This window comes from Scyliorhinus torazame, chromosome 5 (assembly GCF_047496885.1).
Source record: "Scyliorhinus torazame isolate Kashiwa2021f chromosome 5, sScyTor2.1, whole genome shotgun sequence".
NCBI classification, from domain to species: Eukaryota; Metazoa; Chordata; class Chondrichthyes; order Carcharhiniformes; family Scyliorhinidae; genus Scyliorhinus; species Scyliorhinus torazame.
The window spans coordinates 24,597,734-24,625,304 of NC_092711.1; positions in this window are offsets into that span (position 1 = coordinate 24,597,734).

Below are 27,571 nucleotides of genomic sequence, written 5' to 3' on the forward strand. Positions count from 1 at the left end.
CTGTGTCCCTGATGGGGGGGTGGTACATTGTGTACTGTCAGTGGTGTGTGGTGTGCTGGGTGTCTGATGGGGCTGTGGGTACATTGTGTACTGTCAGTGGTGTGCGGTGTGCTTGGTATCTGCTTGGGGTGTGGTACATTGTGTACTGTCAGTGGTGTGCGGTGAGCTGGGTGTCTGATGGGGCTGTGGTACATTGTGTACTGTCAGTGGTGTGTGGTATGCTGGGTGCCTGATGGGGGTGTGGTACATTGTGAACTGTCAGTGGTGTGCAGTGTGCTGGCTGTCTGATGGGGGTGTGGTACATTGTGTACTGTCAGTGGTGTGCGGTGTGCTGAGTGCCTGATGGGGGTGCGGGACATTGTGTACTGTCAGTGGTGTGAGGTGTGCTGGGTGTCTGATGGGACTGTGGTACATTGTGTGCTGTCAGTGGTGTGCGGTGTGCTGGGTGTCTGATGGGGGTGTGGTACATTGTGTACTGTCAGTGGTGTGCAGTGTGCTGGGTGTCTGATGGGGGTGTGGTACCTTGTGTACTGTCAGTGGTGTGTGGTGAGCTGGTTGTCTGATGGGGGTGTGGTACATTGTGTACTGTCAGTGGTGAGTGGTGAGCTGGTTGTCTGATGGGGCTGTGGTACATTGTGTACTGTCAGTGGTGTGAGGTGTGCTGGGTGTCTGATGGGACTGTGGTACATTGTGTGCTGTCAGTGGTGTGCGGTGTGCTGGGTGTCTGATGGGGCTGTGGTACATTGTGTACTATCAGTGGTGTGCGGTGTGCTGTGTGCCTGATGGGGGGGTGGTACATTGTGTACTGTCAGTGGTGTGCGGTGTGCTGTGTCCCTGATGGGGGGGTGGTACATTGTGTACTGTCAGTGGTGTGTGGTGTGCTGGGTGCCTGATGGGGCTGTGGGTACATTGTGTACTGTCAGTGGTGTGCGGTTTGCTTGGTATCTGCTGGGGGTGTGGTACATTGTGTACTGTCAGTGGTGTGCGGTGAGCTGGGTGTCTGATGGGGCTGTGGTACATTGTGTACTGTCAGTGGTGTGTGGTGTGCTGGGTGTCTGATGGGGGTGTGGTACATTGTGTACTGTCAGTGGTGTGTGGTGCGCTGGGTGTCTGATGGGGCTGTGGTACATTGTGTACTGTCAGTGGTGTGCGGTGTGCTGGGTGCCTGATGGGGGGGTGGTGCATTGTGTACTGTCAGTGGTGTGCGGTGTGCTGTGTCCCTGATGGGGGGGGTGGTACATTGTGTACTGTCAGTGGTGTGTGGTGTGCTGGGTGTCTGATGTGGCTGTGGTACATTGTGTGCTGTCAGTGGTGTGCGGTGTGCTGGGTGTCTGATGGGGGTGTGGTACATTGTGTACTGTCAGTGGTGTGCAGTGTGCTGGGTGTCTGATGGGGGTGTGGTACATTGTCTACTGTCAGTGGTGTGTGGTGAGCTGGTTGTCTGATGGGGGTGTAGTACATTGTGTACTGTCAGTGGTGTGTGGTGAGCTGGTTGTCTGATGGGGCTGTGGTACATTGTGTACTGTCAGTGGTGTGAGGTGTGCTGGGTGTCTAATGGGACTGTGGTACATTGTGTGCTGTCAGTGGTGTGCGGTGTGCTGGGTGTCTGATGGGGCTGTGGTACATTGTGTACTGTCAGTGGTGTGCGGTGTGCTGGGTGCCTGATGGGGGGGTTGTACATTGTGTACTGTCAGTGGTGTGCGGTGTGCTGTGTCCCTGATGGGGGGGTGGTACATTGTGTACTGTCAGTGGTGTGTGGTGTGCTGGGTGTCTGATGGGGCTGTGGGTAAATTGTGTACTGTCAGTGGTGTGCGGTGTGCTTGGTATCTGCTGGGGGTGTGGTACATTGTGTACTGTCAGTGGTGTGCGGTGAGCTGGGTGTCTGATGTGGCTGTGGTACATTGTGTACTGTCAGTGGTGTGTGGTGTGCTGGGTGTCTGATGGGGGTGTGGTACATTGTGTACTGTCAGTGGTGTGTGGTGCGCTGGGTGTCTGATGGGGCTGTGGTACATAGTGTAATGTCACTGGTGTGCGGTGTGCTGGGTGTCTGATGGGGGTGTGGTACATTGTGTACTGTCAGTGGTGTGCGGTGTGCTGGGTGCCTGATGGGGGGGTGGTACATTGTGTACTGTCAGTGGTGTGCGGTGTGCCGTGTCCCTGATGGGGGGGGTGGTACATTGTGTCCTGTCAGTGGTGTGTGGTGTGCTGGGTGTCTGATGGGGATATGGTACATTGTGTACTGTCAGTGGTGTGCGGTGTGCTGGGTATCTGATGGGGCTGTGGTACATTGTGTACTGTCAGTGGTGTGCGGTGTGCTGGGTGCCTGATGGGGGTGTGGTACATTGTGTACTGTCAGTGGTGTGCGGTGTGCTGGGTGTCTGATGGGGCTGTGGTACATTGTGTACTGTCAGTGGTGTGTGGTGTGCTGGGTGTCTGATGGGACTGTGGTACATTGTGTGCTGTCAGTGTTGTGCGGTGTGCTGGGTGTCTGATGGGGGTGTGGTACATTGTGTACTGTCAGTGGTGTGCGGTGTGCTGGGTGTCTGATGGGGCTGTGGTACATTGTGTACTGTCAGTGGTGTGCGGTGTGCTGGGTACCTGATGGGGGTGTGGTACATTGTGTGCTGTCAGTGGTGTGCGGTGTGCTGGGTGTCTGATGGGGCTGTGGTACATTGTGTACTGTCAGTGGTGTGCGGTGTGCTGGGTGTCTGATGGGGGTGTGGCACATTGAGTGCTGTGAGTGGTGTGCCGTGTGCTGGGTGTCTGATGGGGGTGTTGTACATTGTGTACTGTCAGTGGTGTGTACTGTGCAGGGTGCCTGATGGGGGTGTGGTACATTGTGTACTGTCAGTGGTGTGAGGTGTGCTGGGTGTCTGATGGGACTGTGGTACATTGTATGCTGTCAGTGGTGTGCTGGGTGTCTGATGGGGCTGTGGTACAATGTGTACTGTCAGTGGTGTGCAGTGTGCTGGGTGTCTGATGGGGGTGTGGTACATTGTGTACTGTCAGTGGTGTGTGGTGAGCTGGTTGTCTGATGGGGGTGTGGTACATTGTGTACTGTCAGTGGTGTGTGGTGAGCTGGTTGTCTGATGGGGCTGTGGTACATTGTGTACTGTCAGTGGTGTGAGGTGTGCTGGGTGTCTGATGGGACTGTGGTACATTGTGTGCTGTCAGTGGTGTGCGGTGTGCTGGGTGTCTGATGGGGCTGTGGTACATTGTGTACTGTCAGTGGTGTGTGGTGTGCTGGGTGTCTGATGGGGTGTGGTACATTGTGTGCTGTGAGTGGTGTGCCGTGTGCTGGGTGTCTGATGTGGGTGTGGTACATTGTGTACTGTCAGTGGTGTGTGCTGTGCAGGGTGCCTGATGGGGGTGTGGTACATTGTGTACTGTCAGTGGTGTGCCGTGTGCTGTGTGTCTGATGGGGGTGTGGTACATTGTGTACTGTCAGTGGTGTATGGTGTGCTGGGTGCCTGATGGGGGTGTGGTACATTGTGTACTGTCAGTGGCGTGCGGTGTGCTGGGTGTCTGATGGGGGTGTGGTACATTGTGTACTGTCAGTGGTGTGCGGTGTGCTGGGTATCTGATGGGGATGTGGTACATTGTGTACTGTCAGTGGTGTGCGGTGAGCTGGGTGCGTGATGGGGGTGTGGTACATTGTGTACTGCCAGTGGTGTGTGGTGTGCTGGGTGTCTGATGAGGGTGTGGCACATTGTGTACTGTCAGTGGTGTGCGGTGCGCTGGGTATCTGATGGGGGTGTGGTACATTGTGTACTGTCAGTGGTGTGCGGTGTGCTGGGTGTCTGATGGGGGTGTGGTACTTTGTGTATTGTCAGTGGTGTGTGGTGTTCTGGGTGTCTGATGGGGGTGTGGTACATTGTGTACTGTCAGTGGTGTGCGGTGTGCTGGGTGTCTGATGGGGGTGTGGTACTTTGTGTATTGTCAGTGGTGTGTGGTGTTCTGGGTGTCTGATGGGGGTGTGGTACATTGTGTACTGTCAGTGGTGTGCGGTTAGCTGGGTGCGTGATGGGGTTGTGGTACATTGTGTACTGTCAGTGGTGTGCGGTGTGCTGGGTGCCTGATGGGGGTGTGGTACATTGTGTACTGTCAGTGGTGTGCGGTGTGCTGTGTGCCTGATGGGGGTGTGGTACATTGTGTACTGTCAGTGGTGTGCGGTGTGCTGGGTGCCTGATGGGGGTGTGGTACATTGTGTACTGTCAGTGGTGTGCTGGGTGCCTGATGGGGGTGTGGTACATTGTGTACTGTCAGTGGTGTGCGGTGTGCTGGGTGTCTGATGGGGCTGTGGGTACATTGTGTACTGTCAGTGGTGTGCGGTGTGCTTGGTATCTGCTGGGGGTGTGGTACATTGTGTACTGTCAGTGGTGTGCGGTGAGCTGGGTGTCTGATGGGGCTGTGGTACATTGTGTACTGTCAGTGGTGTGTGGTGTGCTGGGTGCCTGATGGGGGTGTGGTACATTGTGAACTGTCAGTGGTGTGCAGTGTGCTGGCTGTCTGATGGGGGTGTGGTACATTGTGTACTGTCAGTGGTGTGCGGTGTGCTGAGTGCCTGATGGGGGTGCGGGACATTGTGTACTGTCAGTGGTGTGAGGTGTGCTGGGTGTCTGATGGGACTGTGGTACATTGTGTGCTGTCAGTGGTGTGCGGTGTGCTGGGTGTCTGATGGGGGTGTGGTACATTGTGTACTGTCAGTGGTGTGCAGTGTGCTGGGTGTCTGATGGGGGTGTGGTACATTGTGTACTGTCAGTGGTGTGTGGTGAGCTGGTTGTCTGATGGGGGTGTGGTACATTGTGTACTGTCAGTGGTGTGTGGTGAGCTGGTTGTCTGATGGGGCTGTGGTACATTGTGTACTGTCAGTGGTGTGAGGTGTGCTGGGTGTCTGATGGGACTGTGGTACATTGTGTGCTGTCAGTGGTGTGCGGTGTGCTGGGTGTCTGATGGGGCTGTGGTACATTGTGTACTGTCAGTGGTGTGCGGTGTGCTGGGTGCCTGATGGGGGGGTGGTACATTGTGTACTGTCAGTGGTGTGCGGTGTGCTGTGTCCCTGATGGGGGGGTGGTACATTGTGTACTGTCAGTGGTGTGTAGTGTGCTGGGTGTCTGATGGTGCTGTGGGTACATTGTGTACTGTCAGTGGTGTGCGGTGTGCTTGGTATCTTCTGGGGGTGTGGTACATTGTGTACTGTCAGTGGTGTGCGGTGAGCTGGGTGTCTGATGGGGCTGTGGTACATTGTGTACTGTCACTGGTGTGCGGTGTGCTGAGTGTCTGATGGGGGTGTGGTACATTGTGTACTGGCAGTGGTGTGCGGTGTGCTGGGTGCCTGATGGGGGGGTGGTACATTGTGTACTGTCAGTGGTGTGCGGTGTGCTGTGTCCCTGATGGGGGGGTGGTACATTGTGTACTGTCAGTGGTGTGTGGTGTGCTGGGTGTCTGATGTGGCTGTGGTACATTGTGTGCTGTCAGTGGTGTGCGGTGTGCTGGGTGTCTGATGGGGGTGTGGTACATTGTGTACTGTCAGTGGTGTGCAGTGTGCTGGGTGTCTGATGGGGGTGTGGTACATTGTGTACTGTCAGTGGTGTGTGGTGTGCTGGGTGTCTGATGGGGCTGTGGGTACATTGTGTACTGTCAGTGGTGTGCGGTGTGCTTGGTATCTGCTGGGGGTGTGGTACATTGTGTACTGTCAGTGGTGTGCGGTGAGCTGGGTGTCTGATGGGGCTGTGGTACATTGTGTACTGTCAGTGGTGTGTGGTGTGCTGGGTGTCTGATGGGGGTGTGGTACATTGTGTACTCTCAGTGGTGTGTGGTGCGCTGGGTGTCTGATGGGGCTGTGGTACATAGTGTAATGTCACTGGTGTGCGGTGTGCTGGGTGTCTGATGGGGGTGTGGTACATTGTGTACTGTCAGTGGTGTGCGGTGTGCTGTGTGCCTGATGGGGGGGTGGTACATTGTGTACTGTCAGTGGTGTGCGGTGTGCTGTGTCCCTGATGGGGGGGTGGTACATTGTGTACTGTCAGTGGTGTGTGGTGTGCTGGGTGTCTGATGGGGATATGGTACATTGTGTACTGTCAGTGGTGTGCGGTGTGCTGGGTATCTGATGGGGCTGTGGTACATTGTGTACTGTCAGTGGTGTGCGGTGTGCTGGGTGCCTGATGGGGGTGTGGTACATTGTGTACTGTCAGTGGTGTGCGGTGTGCTGGGTGTCTGATGGGGCTGTGGTACATTGTGTACTGTCAGTGGTGTGTGGTGTGCTGGGTGTCTGATGAGGGTGTGGCACATTGTGCACTGTCAGTGGTGTGCAGTGTGCTGGGTGTCTGATGGGACTGTGGTACATTGTGTACTGTCAGTGGTGTGCGGTGTGCTGGGTACCTGATGGGGGTGTGGTACATTGTGTGCTGTCAGTGGTGTGCGGTGTGCTGGGTGTCTGATGGGGCTGTGGTACATTGTGTACTGTCAGTGGTGTGCGGTGTGCTGGGTGTCTGATGGGGGTGTGGCACATTGTGTGCTGTGACTGGTGTGCCGTGTGCTGGGTGTCTGATGGGGGTGTTGTACATTGTGTACTGTCAGTGGTGTGTACTGTGCAGGGTGCCTGATGGGGGTGTGGTACATTGTGTACTGTCAGTGGTGTGAGGTGTGCTGGGTGTCTGATGGGACTGTGGTACATTGTATGCTGTCAGTGGTGTGCTGGGTGTCTGATGGGGCTGTGGTACATTGTGTACTGTCAGTGGTGTGCAGTGTGCTGGGTGTCTGATGGGGTGTGGTACATTGTGTACTGTCAGTGGTGTGTGGTGAGCTGGTTGTCTGATGGGGGTGTGGTACATTGTGTACTGTCAGTGGTGTGTGGTGAGCTGGTTGTCTGATGGGGCTGTGGTACATTGTGTACTGTCAGTGGTGTGAGGTGTGCTGGGTGTCTGATGGGACTGTGGTACATTGTGTGCTGTCAGTGGTGTGCGGTGTGCTGGGTGTCTGATGGGGCTGTGGTACATTGTGTACTGTCAGTGGTGTGTGGTGTGCTGGGTGTCTGATGGGGGTGTGGTACATTGTGTGCTGTGAGTGGTGTGCCGTGTGCTGGGTGTCTGATGTGGGTGTGGTACATTGTGTACTGTCAGTGGTGTGTGCTGTGCAGGGTGCCTGATGGGGGTGTGGTACATTGTGTACTGTCAGTGGTGTGCCGTGTGCTGAGTGTCTGATGGGGGTGTGGTACATTGTGTACTGTCTGTGGTGTATGGTGCGCTGGGTGCCTGATGGGGGTGTGGTACATTGTGTACTGTCAGTGGCGTGCGGTGTGCTGGGTGTCTGATGGGGGTGTGGTACATTGTGTACTGTCAGTGGTGTGTGGTGTGCTGGGTATCTGATGGGGATGTGGTACATTGTGTACTGTCAGTGGTGTGCGGTGAGCTGGGTGCGTGATGGGGGTGTGATACATTGTGTACTGTCAGTGGTGTGTGGTGTGCTGGGTGTCTGATGAGGGTGTGGCACATTGTGTACTGTCAGTGGTGTGCGGTGCGCTGGGTATCTGATGGGGGTGTGGTACTTTGTGTATTGTCAGTGGTGTGTGGTGTTCTGGGTGTCTGATGGGGGTGTGGTACATTGTGTACTGTCAGTGGTGTGCGGTTAGCTGGGTGCGTGATGGGGTTGTGGTACATTGTGTACTGTCAGTGGTGTGCGGTGTGCTGGGTGCCTGATGGGGGTGTGGTACATTGTGTACTGTCAGTGGTGTGCGGTGTGCTGTGTGCCTGATGGGGGTGTGGTACATTGTGTACTGTCAGTGGTGTGCGGTGTGCTGGGTGCCTGATGGGGGTGTGGTACATTGTGTACTGTCAGTGGTGTGCTGGGTGCCTGATGGGGGTGTGGTACATTGTGTACTGTCAGTGGTGTGCGGTGTGCTGGGTGCCTGATGGGGGTGTGGTACATTGTGTACTGTCAGTGGTGTGTGGTGTGCTGGGTGTCTGATGAGGTTGTGGCACATTGTTTACTGTCAGTGGTGTTCGGTGCGCTGGGTATCTGATGGGGGTGTGGTACATTGTGTACTGTCAGTGGTGTGCGATGTGCTGGGTGTCTAATGGGGGTGTGGTACATTGTGTACTGTCAGTGGTGTGTGGTGTTCTGTGTGTCTGATGGGGGTGTGGCACATTGTGTACTGTCAGTGGTGTGTTGTGTGCTGAGTGCGTGTTGGGGGTGAGGTACATTGTGTACTGTCAGTGGTGTGTGGTGTTCTGGGTGTCTGACGGGGGTGTGGTAAATTGTGTACTGTCAGTGGTGTGTGGTGTGCTTGGTATCTGATGGGGGTGTGGTACATTGTGTACTGTCAGTGGTGTGCGGTGTGCTGGGTGTCTGATGGGGGTGTGGTACATTGTGTACTGTCAGTGGTGTGCGATGTGCTGGGTGTCTGATGGGGGTGTGGTACATTGTGTACTGTCAGTGGTGTGTGGTGTGCTGGGTGTCTGATGGGGGTGTGGTACATTGTGTACTGTCAGTGGTGTGCGGTGTGCTGGGTGTCTGCTGGGGCTGTGGTACATTGTGTACTGTCAGTGGTGTGTGGTGTGCTGGGTGTCTGATGGGGGTGTGGTACATTGTGTACTGTAAGTGGTGTGCGGTGTGCTGGGTGTCTGATGGGGGTGTGGTACATTGTGTACTGTCAGTGGTGTGCGGTGTGCTGAGTGCCTGATGGGGGTGCGGGACATTGTGTACTGTCAGTGGTGTGAGGTGTGCTGGGTGTCTGATGGGACTGTGGTACATTGTGTGCTGTCAGTGGTGTGCGGTGTGCTGGGTGTCTGATGGGTGTGTGGTACATTGTGTACTGTCAGTGGTGTGCGGTGTGCTGGGTGTCTGATGGGGGTTTGGTACATTCTGTACAGTCAGTGGTGTGTGGTGTGCTGGGTGTCTGATGGGGCTGTGGTACATTGTGTACTGTCAGTGGTGTGCGGTGTGCTGGGTGTCTGATGGGGGTGTGGTACATTGTGTACTGTCAGTGGTGTGTGGTTTGCTGTGCGCCTGATGGGGGTGTGGTACATTGTGTACTGTCAGTGGTGTGTGGTGCGCTGGGTGTCTGATGGGGGTGTGGTACATTGTGTACTGTCAGTGGTGTGCGGTTTGCTGTGCGCCTGATGGGGGTGTGGTACATTGTGTACTGTCAGTGGTGTGCGGTGTGCTGGGTGTCTGATGGGACTGTGGTACATTGTGTGCTGTCAGTGGTGTGCGGTGTGCTGGGTGTCTGATGGGGGGGTGGTACATTGTGTACTGTCAGTGGTGTGTGGTGTGCTGGGTGTCTGATGGGGGGGTGGTACATTGTGTACTGTCAGTGGTGTGTGGTGTGCTGGGTGTCTGATGGGGCTGTGGGTACATTGTGTACTGTCAGTGGTGTGCGGTGTGCTGGGTGCCTGATGGGGGGGTGGTACATTGTGTACTGTCAGTGGTGTGTGGTGTGCTGGGTGTCTGATGGGGCTGTGGGTACATTGTGTACTGTCAGTGGTGTGCGGTGTGCTTGGTATCTGCTGGGGGTGTGGTACATTGTGTACTGTCAGTGGTGTGCGGTGAGCTGGGTGTCTGATGGGGCTGTGGTACATTGTGTACTGTCAGTGGTGTGTGGTGTGCTGCGTGTCTGATGGGGGTGTGGGTACACTGTGTACTGTCAGTGGTGTGCGGTGTGCTTGGTATCTGATGGGGTTGTGGTACATTGTGTACTGTCAGTGGTGTGCGGTGTGCTGGGTGCCTGATGGGGGTGTGGTACATTGTGTACTGTCAGTGGTGTGCGGTGTGCTGTGTGCCTGATGGGGGTGTGGTACATTGTGTACTGTCAGTGGTGTGCGGTGTGCTGGATGCCTGATGGGGGTGTGGTACATTGTGTACTGTCAGTGGTGTGCTGGGTGCCTGATGGGGGTGTGGTACATTGTGTACTGTCAGTGGTGTGCGGTGTGCTGGGTGCCTGATGGGGGTGTGGTACATTGTGTACTGTCAGTGGTGTGTGGTGTGCTGGGTGTCTGATGAGGTTGTGGCACATTGTTTACTGTCAGTGGTGTTCGGTGCGCTGGGTATCTGATGGGGGTGTGGTACATTGTGTACTGTCAGTGGTGTGCGATGTGCTGGGTGTCTAATGGGGGTGTGGTACATTGTGTACTGTCAGTGGTGTGTGGTGTTCTGTGTGTCTGATGGGGGTGTGGCACATTGTGTACTGTCAGTGGTGTGTTGTGTGCAGAGTGCGTGATGGGGGTGAGGTACATTGTGTACTGTCAGTGGTGTGTGGTGTTCTGGGTGTCTGATGGGGGTGTGGTAAATTGTGTACTGTCAGTGGTGTGTGGTGTGCTTGGTATCTGATGGGGGTGTGGTACATTGTGTACTGTCAGTGGTGTGCGGTGTGCTGGGTGTCTGATGGGGGTGTGGTACATTGTGTACTGTCAGTGGTGTGCGATGTGCTGGGTGTCTGATGGGGGTGTGGTACATTGTGTACTGTCAGTGGTGTGTGGTGTGCTGGGTGTCTGATGGGGGTGTGGTACATTGTGTACTGTCAGTGGTGTGCGGTGTGCTGGGTGTCTGCTGGGGCTGTGGTACATTGTGTACTGTCAGTGGTGTGTGGTGTGCTGGGTGTCTGATGGGGGTGTGGTACATTGTGTACTGTAAGTGGTGTGCGGTGTGCTGGGTGTCTGATGGGGGTGTGGTACATTGTGTACTGTCAGTGGTGTGCGGTGTGCTGAGTGCCTGATGGGGGTGCGGGACATTGTGTACTGTCAGTGGTGTGAGGTGTGCTGGGTGTCTGATGGGGGTGTGGTACATTGTGTACTGTCAGTGGTGTGTGGTTTGCTGTGCGCCTGATGGGGGTGTGGTACATTGTGTACTGTCAGTGGTGTGTGGTGCGCTGGGTGTCTGATGGGGGTGTGGTACATTGTGTACTGTCAGTGGTGTGCGGTTTGCTGTGCGCCTGATGGGGGTGTGGTACATTGTGTACTGTCAGTGGTGTGCGGTGTGCTGGGTGTCTGATGGGACTGTGGTACATTGTGTGCTGTCAGTGGTGTGCGGTGTGCTGGGTGTCTGATGGGGGGGTGGTACATTGTGTACTGTCAGTGGTGTGTGGTGTGCTGGGTGTCTGATGGGGGGGTGGTACATTGTGTACTGTCAGTGGTGTGTGGTGTGCTGGGTGTCTGATGGGGCTGTGGGTACATTGTGTACTGTCAGTGGTGTGCGGTGTGCTGGGTGCCTGATGGGGGGGTGGTACATTGTGTACTGTCAGTGGTGTGCGGTGTGCTGTGTCCCTGATGGGGGGTGGTACATTGTGTACTGTCAGTGGTGTGTGGTGTGCTGGGTGTCTGATGGGGCTGTGGGTACATTGTGTACTGTCAGTGGTGTGCGGTGTGCTTGGTATCTGCTGGGGGTGTGGTACATTGTGTACTGTCAGTGGTGTGCGGTGAGCTGGGTGTCTGATGGGGCTGTGGTACATTGTGTACTGTCAGTGGTGTGTGGTGTGCTGCGTGTCTGATGGGGGTGTGGTACATTGTGTACTGTCAGTGGTGTGTGGTGTGCTGGGTGTCTGATGGGGGTGTGGTACACTGTGTACTGTCAGTGGTGTGTGGTGCGCTGGGTGTCTGATGGGGCTGTGGTACATTGTGTAATGTCACTGGTGTGCGGTGTGCTGGGTGTCTGATGGGGGTGTGGTACATTGTGTACTGTCAGTGATGTGCGGTGTGCTGGGTGCCTGATGGGGGGGGTGGTACATTGTGTACTGTCAGTGGTGTGCGGTGTGCTGTGTCCCTGATGGGGGGGTGGTACATTGTGTACTGTCAGTGGTGTGCGGTGTGCTGGGTGCCTGATGGGGGGGTGGTACATTGTGTACTGTCAGTGGTGTGCGGTTTGCTGTGTGCCTGATGGGGGTGTGGTACATTGTGTACTGTCAGTGGTGTGTGGTGTGCTGTGTGTCTGATGGGGGTGTGGTACATTGTGTACTGTCAGTGGTGTGTGGTATGCTGGGTGTCTGGTGGGGAAATGGTACATTGTGTACTGTCAGTGGTGTGCGGTGTGCTGGGTGTCTGATGGGGCTGTGGTACATTGTGTACTGTCAGTGGTGTGCGGTGTGCTGGGTGCCTGATGGGGGTGTGGTACATTGTGTACTGTCAGTGGTGTGTGGTGTGCTGGGTGTCTGATGGGGCTGTGGGTACATTGTGTACTGTCAGTGGTGTGCGGTGTGCTTGGTATCTGCTGGGGGTGTGGTACATTGTGTACTGTCAGTGGTGTGCGGTGAGCTGGGTGTCTGATGGGGCTGTGGTACATTGTGTACTGTCAGTGGTGTGTGGTGTGCTGGGTGTCTGATGGGGGTGTGGTACATTGTGTACTGTCAGTGGTGTGTGGTGCGCTGGGTGTCTGGTGGGGCTGTGGTACATTGTGTAATGTCACTGGTGTGCGGTGTGCTGGGTGTCTGATGGGGGTGTGGTACATTGTGTACTGTCAGTGGTGTGCGGTGTGCTGGGTGCCTGATGGGGGGGTGGTACATTGTGTACTGTCAGTGGTGTGCGGTGTGCTGTGTCCCTGATGGGGGGGTGGTACATTGTGTACTGTCAGTGGTGTGTGGTGTGCTGGGTGTCTGATGGGGCTGTGGGTACACTGTTTACTGTCAGTGGTGTGCGGTGTGCTTGGTATCTGATGGGGGTGTGGTACACTGTGTACTGTCAGTGGTGTGCGGTTTGCTGTGTGCCTGATGGGGGTGTGGTACATTGTGTACTGTCAGAGGTGTGTGGTGTGCTAAGTGCCTGATGGGGGTGTGGTACATTGTGTACTGTCAGTGGTGTGTGGTGTGCTGGGTGTCTGATGGGGGTGTGGTACATTGTGTACTGTCAGTGGTGTGTGGTGTGCTGGGTGTCTGATGGGGATATGGTACATTGTGTGCTGTCAGTGGTGTGCGGTGTGCTGGGTGTCTGATGGGGCTGTGGTACATTGTGTACTGTCAGTGGTGTGCGGTGTGCTGGGTGCCTGATGGGGGTGTGGTACATTGTGTACTGTCAGTGGTGTGCGGTGTGCTGGGTGTCTGATGGGGCTGTGGTACATTGTGTACTGTCAGTGGTGTGTGGTGTGCTGGGTGTCTGATGAGGGTGTGGCACATTGTGTACTGTCAGTGGTGTGCAGTGTGCTGGGTGTCTGATGGGGGTGTGGTACATTGTGTACTGTCAGTGGTGTGCGGTGTGCTGGGTGTCTGATGGGGCTGTGGTACATTGTGTACTGTCAGTGGTGTGAGGTGTGCTGGGTGTCTGATGGGACTGTGGTACATTGTGTACTGTCAGTGGTGTGCGGTGTGCTGGGTACCTGATGGGGGTGTGATACATTGTGTGCTGTCAGTGGTGTGCGGTGTGCTGGGTGTCTGATGGGGCTGTGGTACATTGTGTACTGTCAGTGGTGTGCGGTGTGCTGGGTGTCTGATGGGGGTGTGGCACATTGTGTGCTGTGAGTGGTGTGCCGTGTGCTGGGTGTCTGATGGGGGTGTGGTACATTGTGTACTGTCAGTGGTGTGTACTGTGCAGGGTGCCTGATGGGGGTGTGGTACATTGTGTACTGTCAGTGGTGTGAGGTGTGCTGGGTGTCTGATGGGACTGTGGTACATTGTGTGCTGTCAGTGGTGTGCGGTGTGCTGGGTGTCTGATGGGGCTGTGGTACATTGTGTACTGTCAGTGGTGTGCAGTGTGCTGGGTGTCTGATGGGGGTGTGGTACATTGTGTACTGTCAGTGGTGTGTGGTGAGCTGATTGTCTGATGGGGGTGTGGTACATTGTGTACTGTCAGTGGTGTGTGGTGAGCTGGTTGTCTGATGGGGCTGTGGTACATTGTGTACTGTCAGTGGTGTGAGGTGTGCTGGGTGTCTGATGGGACTGTGGTACATTGTGTGCTGTCAGTGGTGTGCGGTGTGCTGGGTGTCTGATGGGGCTGTGGTACATTGTGTACTGTCAGTGGTGTGTGGCGTGCTGGGTGTCTGATGGGGGTGTGGTACATTGTGTGCTGTGAGTGGTGTGCCGTGTGCTGGGTGTCTGATGTGGGTGTGGTACATTGTGTACTGTCAGTGGTGTGTGCTGTGCAGGGTGCCTGATGGGGGTGTGGTACATTGTGTACTGTCAGTGGTGTGCCGTGTGCTGAGTGTCTGATGGGGGTGTGGTACATTGTGTACTGTCAGTGGTGTATGGTGTGCTGGGTGCCTGATGGGGGTGTGGTACATTGTGTACTGTCAGTGGTGTGCGGTGTGCTGGGTGTCTGATGGGGGTGTGGTACATTGTGTACTGTCAGTGGTGTGCGGTGTGCTGGGTGTCTGATGGGGATGTGGTACATTGTGTACTGTCAGTGGTGTGCGGTGAGCTGGGTGTCTGATGGGACTGTGTTACATTGTGTACTGTCAGTGGTGTGCGGTGTGCTGGGTGTCTGATGAGGGTGTGGCACATTGTGTACTGTCAGTGGTGTGCGGTGCGCTGGGTATCTGATGGGGGTGTGGTACTTTGTGTACTGTCAGTGGTGTGTGGTGTTCTGGGTGTCTGATGGGGGTGTGGTACATTGCGTACTGTCAGTGGTGTGTGGTGATCTGAGTGCGTGATGGGGGTGTGGTACATTGTGTACTGTCAGTGGTGTGCGGTGTGCTGGGTGTCTGATGGGGGTGTGGTACAGTGTGTACTGTCAGTGGTGTGTGGTGTGCTGGGTGTCTGATGGGGGTGTGGTACATTGTGTACTGTCAGTGGTGTGTGGTCTGCTGGGTGTCTGATGGGGCTGAGGTACATTGTGTACTGTCAGTGGTGTGCGGTTAGCTGGGTGCGTGATGGGGTTGTGGTACATTGTGTACTGTCAGTGGTGTGCGGTGTGCTGGGTGCCTGATGGGGGTGTGGTACATTGTGTACTGTCAGTGGTGTGCGGTGTGCTGGGTGCCTGATGGGGGTGTGGTACATTGTGTACTGTCAGTGGTGTGCGGGGTGCTGGGTGCCTGATGGGGGTGTGGTACATTGTGTACTGTCAGTGGTGTGTGGTGTGCTGGGTGTCTGATGAGCGTGTGGCACATTGTTTACTGTCAGTGGTGTTCGGTGCGCTGGGTATCTGATGGGGGTGTGGTACATTGTGTACTGTCAGTGGTGTGTGGTGTGCTGGGTGTCTGATGGGGGTGTGGTGCATTGTGTACTGTCAGTGGTGTGCGGTGTGCTGGGTGTCTAATGGTGGTGTGGTACATTGTGTACTGTCAGTGGTGTGTGGTGTTCTGTGTGTCTGATGGGGGTATGGCACATTGTGTACTGTCAGTGGTGTGTTGTGTGCTGAGTGCGTGATGGGGGTGAGGTACATTGTGTACTGTCAGTGGTGTGTGGTGTTCTGGGTGTCTGATGGGGGTGTGGTACATTGTGTACTGTCAGTGGTGTGTGGTGTGCTTGGTATCTGATGGGGGTGTGGTACATTGTGTACTGTCAGTGGTGTGCGGTGTGCTGGGTATCTGATGGGGGTGTGGTACATTGTGTACTGTCAGTGGTGTGCGGTGTGCTGGGTGTCTGATGGTGTGGTACATTGTGTACTGTCAGTGGTGTGCGGTGTGCTGGGTGTCTGATGGGGGTGTGGTACATTGTGTACTGTCAGTGGTGTGCGGTGTGCTGGGTGTCTGATGGGGGTGTGGTACATTGTGTACTGTCAGTGGTGTGTGGTGTGCTGGGTGCCTGATGGGGGTGTGGTACATTGTGTACTGTCAGTGGTCAGCGGTGTGCTGGGTGTCTGATGGGGGTGTGGTACATTGTGTACTGTCAGTGGTGTGTGGTGTGCTGAGTGCCTGATGGGGGTGTGGTACATTGTGTACTGTCAGTGGTGTGAAGTGTGCTGGGTGTCTGATGTGGGTGTGGTACATTGTGTACTGTCAGTGGTGTGTGCTGTGCAGGGTGCCTGATGGGGGTGTGGTACATTGTGTACTGTCAGTGGTGTGCCGTGTGCTGAGTGTCTGATGGGGGTGTGGTACATTGTGTACTGTCAGTGGTGTATGGTGTGCTGGGTGCCTGATGGGGGTGTGGTACATTGTGTACTGTCAGTGGTGTGTGGTGTGCTGGGTGTCTGATGGGGGTGTGGTACATTGTGTACTGTCAGTGGTGTGCGGTGTGCTGGGTGTCTGATGGGGGTGTGGTACATTGTGTACTGTCAGTGGTGTATGGTGTGCTGGGTGCCTGATGGGGCTGTGGTACATTGTGTACTGTCAGTGGTGTGCGGTGTGCTGGGTGTCTGATGGGGGTGTGGTACATTGTGTACTGTCAGTGGTGTGCGGTGTGCTGGGTGCCTGATGTGGGTGTGGTACATTGTTTACTGTCAGTGGTGTGCGGTGTGCTGGGTGTCTGATGGGGGTGTGGTGCATTGTGTACTGTCAGTGGTGTGCGGTGTCCTGGGTGTCTAATGGTGGTGTGGTACATTGTGTACTGTCAGTGGTGTGTGGTGTTCTGTGTGTCTGATGGGGGTATGGCACATTGTGTACTGTCAGTGGTGTGTTGTGTGCTGAGTGCGTGATGGGGGTGAGGTACATTGTGTACTGTCAGTGGTGTGTGGTGTTCTGGGTGTCTGATGGGGGTGTGGTACATTGTGTACTGTCAGTGGTGTGTGGTGTGCTTGGTATCTGATGGGGGTGTGGTACATTGTGTACTGTCAGTGGTGTGCGGTGTGCTGGGTATCTGATGGGGGTGTGGTACATTGTGTACTGTCAGTGGTGTGCGGTGTGCTGGGTGTCTGATGGTGTGGTACATTGTGTACTGTCAGTGGTGTGCGGTGTGCTGGGTGTCTGATGGGGGTGTGGTACATTGTGTACTGTCAGTGGTGTGCGGTGTGCTGGGTGTCTGATGGGGGTGTGGTACATTGTGTACTGTCATGGGGGGGGGTGTGCTGGGTGCCTGATGGGGGTGTGGTACATTGTGTACTGTCAGTGGTCTGCGGTGTGCTGGGTGTCTGATGGGGGTGTGGTACATTGTGTACTGTCAGTGGTGTGTGGTGTGCTGAGTGCCTGATGGGGGTGTGGTACATTGTGTACTGTCAGTGGTGTGAAGTGTGCTGGGTGTCTGATGTGGGTGTGGTACATTGTGTACTGTCAGTGGTGTGTGCTGTGCAGGGTGCCTGATGGGGGTGTGGTACATTGTGTACTGTCAGTGGTGTGCCGTGTGCTGAGTGTCTGATGGGGGTGTGGTACATTGTGTACTGTCAGTGGTGTGCGGTGTGCTGGGTGTCTGATGAGGGTGTGGCACATTGTGTACTGTCAGTGGTGTGCGGTGCGCTGGGTATCTGATGGGGGTGTGGTACTTTGTGTACTGTCAGTGGTGTGTGGTGTTCTGGGTGTCTGATGGGGGTGTGGTACATTGCGTACTGTCAGTGGTGTGTGGTGTGCTGAGTGCGTGATGGGGGTGTGGTACATTGTGTACTGTCAGTGGTGTGCGGTGTGCTGGGTGTCTGATGGGGGTGTGGTACAGTGTGTACTGTCAGTGGTGTGTGGTGTGCTGGGTGTCTGATGGGGGTGTGGTACATTGTGTACTGTCAGTGGTGTGTGGTCTGCTGGGTGTCTGATGGGGCTGAGGTACATTGTGTACTGTCAGTGGTGTGCGGTTAGCTGGGTGCGTGATGGGGTTGTGGTACATTGTGTACTGTCAGTGGTGTGCGGTGTGCTGGGTGCCTGATGGGGGTGTGGTACATTGTGTACTGTCAGTGGTGTGCGGTGTGCTGGGTGCCTGATGGGGGTGTGGTACATTGTGTACTGTCAGTGGTGTGCGGTGTGCTGGGTGCCTGATGGGGGTGTGGTACATTGTGTACTGTCAGTGGTGTGTGGTGTGCTGGGTGTCTGATGAGGGTGTGGCACATTGTTTACTGTCAGTGGTGTTCGGTGCGCTGGGTATCTGATGGGGGTGTGGTACATTGTGTACTGTCAGTGGTGTGTGGTGTGCTGGGTGTCTGATGGGGGTGTGGTGCATTGTGTACTGTCAGTGGTGTGCGGTGTGCTGGGTGTCTAATGGTGGTGTGGTACATTGTGTACTGTCAGTGGTGTGTGGTGTTCTGTGTGTCTGATGGGGGTATGGCACATTGTGTACTGTCAGTGGTGTGTTGTGTGCTGAGTGCGTGATGGGGGTGAGGTACATTGTGTACTGTCAGTGGTGTGTGGTGTTCTGGGTGTCTGATGGGGGTGTGGTACATTGTGTACTGTCAGTGGTGTGTGGTGTGCTTGGTATCTGATGGGGGTGTGGTACATTGTGTACTGTCAGTGGTGTGCGGTGTGCTGGGTATCTGATGGGGGTGTGGTACATTGTGTACTGTCAGTGGTGTGCGGTGTGCTGGGTGTCTGATGGTGTGGTACATTGTGTACTGTCAGTGGTGTGCGGTGTGCTGGGTGTCTGATGGGGGTGTGGTACATTGTGTACTGTCAGTGGTGTGCGGTGTGCTGGGTGTCTGATGGGGGTGTGGTACATTGTGTACTGTCAGTGGTGTGTGGTGTGCTGGGTGCCTGATGGGGGTGTGGTACATTGTGTACTGTCAGTGGTCTGCGGTGTGCTGGGTGTCTGATGGGGGTGTGGTACATTGTGTACTGTCAGTGGTGTGTGGTGTGCTGAGTGCCTGATGGGGGTGTGGTACATTGTGTACTGTCAGTGGTGTGAAGTGTGCTGGGTGTCTGATGGGGCTGTGGTACATTGTGTACTGTCAGTGGTGTGTGGTGTGCTGGGTGTCTGATGGGGGTGTGGTACATTGTGTGCTGTGAGTGGTGTGCCATGTGCTGGGTGTCTGATGTGGGTGTGGTACATTGTGTACTGTCAGTGGTGTGTGCTGTGCAGGGTGCCTGATGGGGGTGTGGTACATTGTGTACTGTCAGTGGTGTGCCGTGTGCTGAGTGTCTGATGGGGGTGTGGTACATTGTGTACTGTCAGTGGTGTGCGGTGTGCTGGGTGTCTGATGGGGATGTGGTACATTGTGTACTGTCAGTGGCGTGCGGTGTGCTGGGTGTCTGATGGGGGTGTGGTACATTGTGTACTGTCAGTGGTGTGCGGTGTGCTGGGTGTCTGATGGGGATGTGGTACATTGTGTACTGTCAGTGGTGTGTGGTGAGCTGGGTGCGTGATGGGGGTGTGGTACATTGTGTACTGTCAGTGGTGAGCGGTGTGCTGGGTATCTGATGGGGGTGTGGTACATTGTGTACTGTCAGTGGTGTGTGGTGTTCTGGGTGTCTGATGGGGGTGTGGTACATGGTGTACTGTCAGTGGTGTGTGATGTGCTGGGTGTCTGATGGGGGTGTGGTACATAGTGTACTGTCAATGGTGTGTGGTGTGCTGGGTGTCTGATGAGGGTGTGGCACATTGTGTACTGTCAGTGGTGTGCGGTGCGCTGGGTATCTGATGGGGGTGTGGTACTTTGTGTACTGTCAGTGGTGTGTGGTGTTCTGGGTGTCTGATGGGGGTGTGGTACATTGTGTACTGTCAGTGGTGTGTGGTGTGCTGAGTGCGTGATGGGGGTGTGGTACATTGTGTACTGTCAGTGGTGTGCGGTGTGCTGGGTGTCTGATGGGGGTGTGGTACAGTGTGTACTGTCAGTGGTGTGTGGTGTGCTGGGTGTCTGATGGGGGTGTGGTACATTGTGTACTGTCAGTGGTGTGTGGTCTGCTGGGTGTCTGATGGGGCTGAGGTACATTGTGTACTGTCAGTGGTGTGCGGTTAGCTGGGAGCGTGATGGGGGTGTGGTACATTGTGTACTGTCAGTGGTGTACGGTGAGCTGGGTGTCTGATAGGGGTGTGGTACATTGTGTACTGTCAGTGGTGTGTGGTGTGCTGGGTGTCTGATGAGGGTGTGGCACATTGTTTACTGTCAGTGGTGTTCTGTGCGCTGGGTATCTGATGGGGGTGTGGTACATTGTGTACTGTCAGTGGTGTGTGGTGTTCTGTGTGTCTGATGGGGGTGTGGTGCATTGTGTACTGTCAGTGGTGTGCGTTGTGCTGGGTGTCAAATGGGGGTGTGGTACATTGTGTACTGTCAGTGGTGTGTGGTGTTCTGTGTGTCTGATGGGACTGTGGTACATTGTGTGCTGTCAGTGGTGTGCGGTGTGCTGGGTGTCTGATGGGGCTGTGGTACATTGTGTACTGTCAGTGGTGTGAGGTGTGCTGGGTGTCTGATGGGACTGTGATACATTGTGTACTGTCAGTGGTGTGCGGTGTGCTGGGTACCTAATGGGGGTGTGGTACATTGTGTGCTGTCAGTGGTGTGCGGTGTGCTGGGTGTCTGATGGGGCTGTGGTACATTGTGTACTGTCAGTGGTGTGCGGTGTGCTGGGTGTCTGATGGGGGTGTGGCACATTGTGTGCTGTGAGTGGTGTGCAGTGTGCTGGGTGTCTGATGGGGGTGTGGTACATTGTGTACTGTCAGTGGTGTGTACTGTGCAGGGTGCCTGATGGGGGTGTGGTACATTGTGTACTGTCAGTGGTGTGAGGTGTGCTAGGTGTCTGATGGGACTGTGGTACATTGTGTGCTGTCAGTGGTGTGCGGTGTGCTGGGTGTCTGATGGGGCTGTGGTACATTGTGTACTGTCAGTGATGTGCAGTGTGCTGGGTGTCTGATGGGGGTGTGGTACATTGTGTACTGTCAGTGGTGTGTGGTGAGCTGGTTGTCTGATGGGGGTGTGGGACATTGTGTACTGTCAGTGGTGTGTGGTGAGCTGGTTGTCTGATGGGGCTGTGGTACATTGTGTACTGTCAGTGGTGTGAGGTGTGCTGGGTGTCTGATGGGACTGTGGTACATTGTGTGCTGTCAGTGGTGTGCGGTGTGCTGGGTGTCTGATGGGGCTGTGGTACATTGTGTACTGTCAGTGGTGTGTGGTGTGCTGGGTGTCTGATGGGGGTGTGGTACATTGTGTGCTGTGAGTGGTGTGCCGTGTGCTCGGTGTCTGATGGGGGTGTGGTACATTGTGTACTGTCAGTGGTGTGCGGTGTGCAGGGTGCCTGATGGGGGTGTGGTACATTGTGTACTGTCAGTGGTGTGCCGTGTGCTGAGTGTCTGATGGGGGTGTGGTACATTGTGTACTGTCAGTGGTGTATGGTGTGCTGGGTGCCTGATGGGGGTGTGGTACATTGTGTACTGTCAGTGGCGTGCGGTGTGCTGGGTGTCTGATGGGGGTGTGGTACATTGTGTACTGTCAGTGGTGTGCGGTGTGCTGGGTGTCTGATGGGGATGTGGTACATTGTGTACTGTCAGTGGTGTGCGGTGAGCTGGGTGCGTGATGGGGGTGTAGTACATTGTGTACTGTCAGTGGTGTGTGGTGTGCTGGGTGTCTGATGAGGGTGTGGCACATTGTGTACTGTCAGTGGTGTGTGGTGTGCTGGGTGTCTGATGGGGGTGTGGTACATTGTGTACTGTCAGTGGTGTGTGGTGTGCTGGGTGTCTGATGGGGGTGTGGTACATTGTGTACTCTCAGTGGTGTGTGGTGTGCTGGTTGTCTGATGGGGGCTGTGGTACATTGTGTACTGTCAGTGGTGTGTGGTGTGCTGACTGCGTGATGGGGGTGTGGTACATTGTGTACTGTCAGTGGTGTGCGGTGTGCTGGGTGACTGATGGGGCTGTGGTACATTGTGTACTGTCAGTGGTGTGCGGTGTGCTGGGTGCCTCATGGGGGTGTGGTACATTGTGTACTGTCAGTGGTGTGCTGGGTGTCTGATGGGGCTGTGGTACATTGTGTACTGTCAGTGGTGTGTGGTGTGCTGGGTGTCTGATGAGGGTGTGGCACATTGTGTACTGTCAGTGGTGTGCAGTGTGCTAGGTGTCTGATGGGGGTGTGGTACATTGTGTACTGTCAGTGGTGTGCGGTGTGCTGGGTGTCTGATGGGGGTGTGGTACATTGTGTACTGTCAGTGGTGTGAGGTGTGCTGGGTGTCTGATGGGACTGTGGTACATTGTGTGCTGTCAGTGGTGTGCGGTGTGCTGGGTGTCTGATGGGGCTGTGGTACATTGTGTACTGTCAGTGGTGTGAGGTGTGCTGGGTGTCTGATGGGACTGTGGTACATTGTGTACTGTCAGTGGTGTGCGGTGTGCTGGGTACCTGATGGGGGTGTGGTACATTGTGTGCTGTCAGTGGTGTGCGGTGTGCTGGGTTTCTGATGGGGCTGTGGTACATTGTGTACTGTCAGTGGTGTGCGGTGTGCTGGGTGTCTGATGGGGGTGTGGAACATTGTGTGCTGTGAGTGGTGTGCCGTGTGCTGGGTGTCTGATGGGGGTGTGGTACATTGTGTACTGTCAGTGGTGTGTACTGTGCAGGGTGCCTGATGGGGGTGTGGTACATTGTGTACTGTCAGTGGTGTGAGGTGTGCTGGGTGTCTGATGGGACTGTGGTACATTGTGTGCTGTCAGTGGTGTGCGGTGTGCTGGGTGTCTGATGGGGCTGTGGTACATTGTGTACTGTCAGTGGTGTGCAGTGTGCTGGGTGTCTGATGGGGGTGTGGTACATTGTGTACTGTCAGTGGTGTGTGGTGAGCTGGTTGTCTGATGGGGGTTTGGTACATTGTGTACTGTCAGTGGTGTGTGGTGAGCTGGTTGTCTGATGGGGCTGTGGTACATTGTGTACTGTCAGTGGTGTGAGGTGTGCTGGGTGTCTGATGGGACTGTGGTACATTGTGTGCTGTCAGTGGTGTGCGGTGTGCTGGGTGTCTGATGGGGCTGTGGTACATTGTGTACTGTCAGTGGTGTGTGGTGTGCTGGGTGTCTGATGGGGGTGTGGTACATTGTGTGCTGTGAGTGGTGTGCCGAGTGCTGGGTGTCTGATGTGGGTGTGGTACATTGTGTACTGTCAGTGGTGTATGTTGTGCAGGGTGCCTGATGGGGGTGTGGTACATTGTGTACTGTCAGTGGTGTGCCGTGTGCTGAGTGTCTGATGGGGGTGTGGTACATTGTGTACTGTCAGTGGTGTATGGTGTGCTGGGTGCCTGATGGGGGTGTGGTACATTGTGTACTGTCAGTGGTGTGCGGTGTGCTGGGTGTCTGATGGGGGTGTGGTACATTGTGTACTGTCAGTGGTGTGCGGTTTGCTGGGTGTCTGATGGGGATGTGGTACATTGTGTACTGTCAGTGGTGTGCGGTGAGCTGGGTGCGTGATGGGGGTGTGGTACATTGTGTACTGTCAGTGGTGTGTGGTGTGCTGGGTGCGTGATGGGGGTGTGGTACATTGTGTACTGTCAGTGGTGTGTGGTGTGCTTGGTGTCTGATGAGGGTGTGGCACATTGTGTACTGTCAGTGGTGTGCGGTGCGCTGGGTATCTGATGGGGGTGTGGTACAGTGTGTACTGTCAGTGGTGTGTGGTGTGCTGGGTGTCTGATGGGGGTGTGGAAGATTGTGTACTGTCAGTGGTGTGTGGTCTGCTGGGTGTCTGATGGGGCTGAGGTACATTGTGTACTGTCAGTGGTGTGTGGTTAGCTGGGTGCGTGATGGGGTTGTGGTACATTGTGTACTGTCAGTGGTGTGCGGTGTGCTGGGTGCCTGATGGGGGTGTGGTACATTGTGTACTGTCAGTGGTGTGCGGTGTGCTGGGTGCCTGATGGGGGTGTGGTACATTGTGTACTGTCAGTGGTGTGTGGTGTGCTGGGTGTCTGATGAGGGTGTGGCACATTGTTTACTGTCAGTGGTGTTCGGTGCGCTGGGTATCTGATGGGGGTGTGGTACATTGTGTACTGTCAGTGGTGTGTGGTGTTCTGTGTGTCTGATGGGGGTGTGGCACATTGTGTACTGTCAGTGGTGTGTTGTGTGCTGAGTGCGTGATGGGGGTGAGGTACATTGTGTACTGTCAGTGTTGTGCGGTGTTCTGGGTGTCTGATGGGGGTGTGGTACATTGTGTACTGTCAGTGGTGTGTGGTGTGCTGGGTGTCTGATGGGGGTGTGGTACATTGTGTACTGTCAGTGGTGTGTGGTGTTCTGGGTGCCTGATGGGGGTGTGGTACATTGTGTACTGTCAGTGGTCTGCGGTGTGCTGGGTGTCTGATGGGGGTGTGGTACATTGTGTACTGTCAGTGGTGTGTGGTGTTCTGTGTGTCTGATGGGGGTGTGGCACATTGTGTACTGTCAGTGGTGTGTTGTGTGCTGAGTGCGTGATGGGGTGAGGTACATTGTGTACTGTCAGTGGTGTGTGGTGTTCTGGGTGTCTGATGGGGGTGTGGTACATTGTGTACTGTCAGTGGTGTGTGGTGTGCTGGGTGCCTGATGGGGGTGTGATACATTGTGTACTGTCAGTGGTCTGCGGTGTGCTGGGTGTCTGATGGGGGTGTGGTACATTGTGTACAGTCAGTGGTGTGTGGTGTGCTGAGTGCCTGATGGGGGTATGGTACATTGTGTACTGTCAGTGGTGTGAAGTGTGCTGGGTGTCTGATGGGGCTGTGGTACATTGTGTACTGTCAGTGGTGTGTGGTGTGCGGGGTATCTGATGGGGGTGTGGTACATTGTGTGCTGTGAGTGGTGTGCCATGTGCTGGGTGTCTGATGTGGGTGTGGTACATTGTGTACTGTCAGTGGTGTGTGCTGTGCAGGGTGCCTGATGGGGGTGTGGTACATTGTGTACTGTCAGTGGTGTGCCGTGTGCTGAGTGTCTGATGGGGGTGTGGTTCATTGTGTACTGTCAGTGGTGTGCGGTGTGCTGGGTGTCTGATGGGGGTGTGGTACATTGTGTACTGTCAGTGGCGTGCGGTGTGCTGGGTGTCTGATGGGGGTGTGGTACATTGTGTACTGTCAGTGGTGTGCGGTGTGCTGGGTGTCTGATGGGGATGTGGTACATTGTGTACTGTCAGTGGTGTGTGGTGAGCTGGGTGCGTGATGGGGGTGTGGTACATTGTGTACTGTCAGTGGTGTGCGGTGTGCTGGGTATCTGATGGGGGTGTGGTACATTGTGTACTGTCAGTGGTGTGCGGTGTGCTGGGTGTCTGATGGGGGTGTGGTACATGGTGTACTGTCAGTGGTGTGCGGTGTTCTGGGTGTCTGATGGGGGTGTGGTACTTTGTGTACTGTCAGTGGTGTGTGGTGTTCTGGGTGTCTGATGGGGGTGTGGTACATGGTGTACTGTCAGTGGTGTGTGGTGTGCTGGGTGTCTGATGGGGGTGTGGTACATAGTGTACTGTCAATGGTGTGTGGTGTGCTGGGTGTCTGATGAGGGTGTGGCACATTGTGTACTGTCAGTGGTGTGCGGTGCGCTGGGTATCTGATGGGGGTGTGGTACTTTGTGTACTGTCAGTGGTGTGTGGTGTTCTGGGTGTCTGATGGGGGTGTGGTACATTGTGTACTGTCAGTGGTGTGTGGTGTGCTGAGTGCGTGATGGGGGTGTGGTACATTGTGTACTGTCAGTGGTGTGCGGTGTGCTGGGTGTCTGATGGGGGTGTGGTACAGTGTGTACTGTCAGTGGTGTGTGGTGTGCTGGGTGTCTGATGGGGGTGTGGTACATTGTGTACTGTCAGTGGTGTGTGGTCTGCTGGGTGTCTGATGGGGCTGAGGTACATTGTGTACTGTCAGTGGTGTGCTGTTAGCTGGGAGCGTGATGGGGGTGTGGTACATTGTGTACTGTCAGTGGTGTGCGGTGAGCTGGGTGTCTGATAGGGGTGTGGTACATTGTGTACTGTCAGTGGTGTGTGGTGTGCTGGGTGTCGATGAGGGTGTGGCACATTGTTTACTGTCAGTGGTGTTCGGTGCGCTGGGTATCTGATGGGGGTGTGGTACATTGTGTACTGTCAGTGGTGTGTGGTGTGCTGGGTGTCTGATGGGGGTGTGGTACATTGTGTGCTGTGAGTGGTGTGCCGTGTGCTCGGTGTCTGATGGGGGTGTGGTACATTGTGTACTGTCAGTGGTGTGCGGTGTGCAGGGTGCCTGATGGGGGTGTGGTACATTGTGTACTGTCAGTGGTGTGCCGTGTGCTGAGTGTCTGATGGGGGTGTGGTACATTGTGTACTGTCAGTGGTGTATGGTGTGCTGGGTGCCTGATGGGGGTGTGGTACATTGTGTACTGTCAGTGGCGTGCGGTGTGCTGGGTGTCTGATGGGGGTGTGGTACATTGTGTACTGTCAGTGGTGTGCGGTGTGCTGGGTGTCTGATGGGGATGTGGTACATTGTGTACTGTCAGTGGTGTGCGGTGAGCTGGGTGCGTGATGGGGGTGTAGTACATTGTGTACTGTCAGTGGTGTGTGGTGTGCTGGGTGTCTGATGAGGGTGTGGCACATTGTGTACTGTCAGTGGTGTGTGGTGTGCTGGGTGTCTGATGGGGGTGTGGTACATTGTGTACTGTCAGTGGTGTGTGGTGTGCTGGGTGTCTGATGGGGGTGTGGTACATTGTGTACTCTCAGTGGTGTGTGGTGTGCTGGTTGTCTGATGGGGGCTGTGGTACATTGTGTACTGTCAGTGGTGTGTGGTGTGCTGACTGCGTGATGGGGGTGTGGTACATTGTGTACTGTCAGTGGTGTGCGGTGTGCTGGGTGACTGATGGGGCTGTGGTACATTGTGTACTGTCAGTGGTGTGCGGTGTGCTGGGTGCCTCATGGGGGTGTGGTACATTGTGTACTGTCAGTGGTGTGCTGGGTGTCTGATGGGGCTGTGGTACATTGTGTACTGTCAGTGGTGTGTGGTGTGCTGGGTGTCTGATGAGGGTGTGGCACATTGTGTACTGTCAGTGGTGTGCAGTGTGCTAGGTGTCTGATGGGGGTGTGGTACATTGTGTACTGTCAGTGGTGTGCGGTGTGCTGGGTGTCTGATGGGGGTGTGGTACATTGTGTACTGTCAGTGGTGTGAGGTGTGCTGGGTGTCTGATGGGACTGTGGTACATTGTGTGCTGTCAGTGGTGTGCGGTGTGCTGGGTGTCTGATGGGGCTGTGGTACATTGTGTACTGTCAGTGGTGTGAGGTGTGCTGGGTGTCTGATGGGACTGTGGTACATTGTGTACTGTCAGTGGTGTGCGGTGTGCTGGGTACCTGATGGGGGTGTGGTACATTGTGTGCTGTCAGTGGTGTGCGGTGTGCTGGGTTTCTGATGGGGCTGTGGTACATTGTGTACTGTCAGTGGTGTGCGGTGTGCTGGGTGTCTGATGGGGGTGTGGAACATTGTGTGCTGTGAGTGGTGTGCCGTGTGCTGGGTGTCTGATGGGGGTGTGGTACATTGTGTACTGTCAGTGGTGTGTACTGTGCAGGGTGCCTGATGGGGGTGTGGTACATTGTGTACTGTCAGTGGTGTGAGGTGTGCTGGGTGTCTGATGGGGGTGTGGTACATTGTGTGCTGTGAGTGGTGTGCCGTGTGCTCGGTGTCTGATGGGGGTGTGGTACATTGTGTACTGTCAGTGGTGTGCGGTGTGCAGGGTGCCTGATGGGGGTGTGGTACATTGTGTACTGTCAGTGGTGTGCCGTGTGCTGAGTGTCTGATGGGGGTGTGGTACATTGTGTACTGTCAGTGGTGTATGGTGTGCTGGGTGCCTGATGGGGGTGTGGTACATTGTGTACTGTCAGTGGCGTGCGGTGTGCTGGGTGTCTGATGGGGGTGTGGTACATTGTGTACTGTCAGTGGTGTGCGGTGTGCTGGGTGTCTGATGGGGATGTGGTACATTGTGTACTGTCAGTGGTGTGCGGTGAGCTGGGTG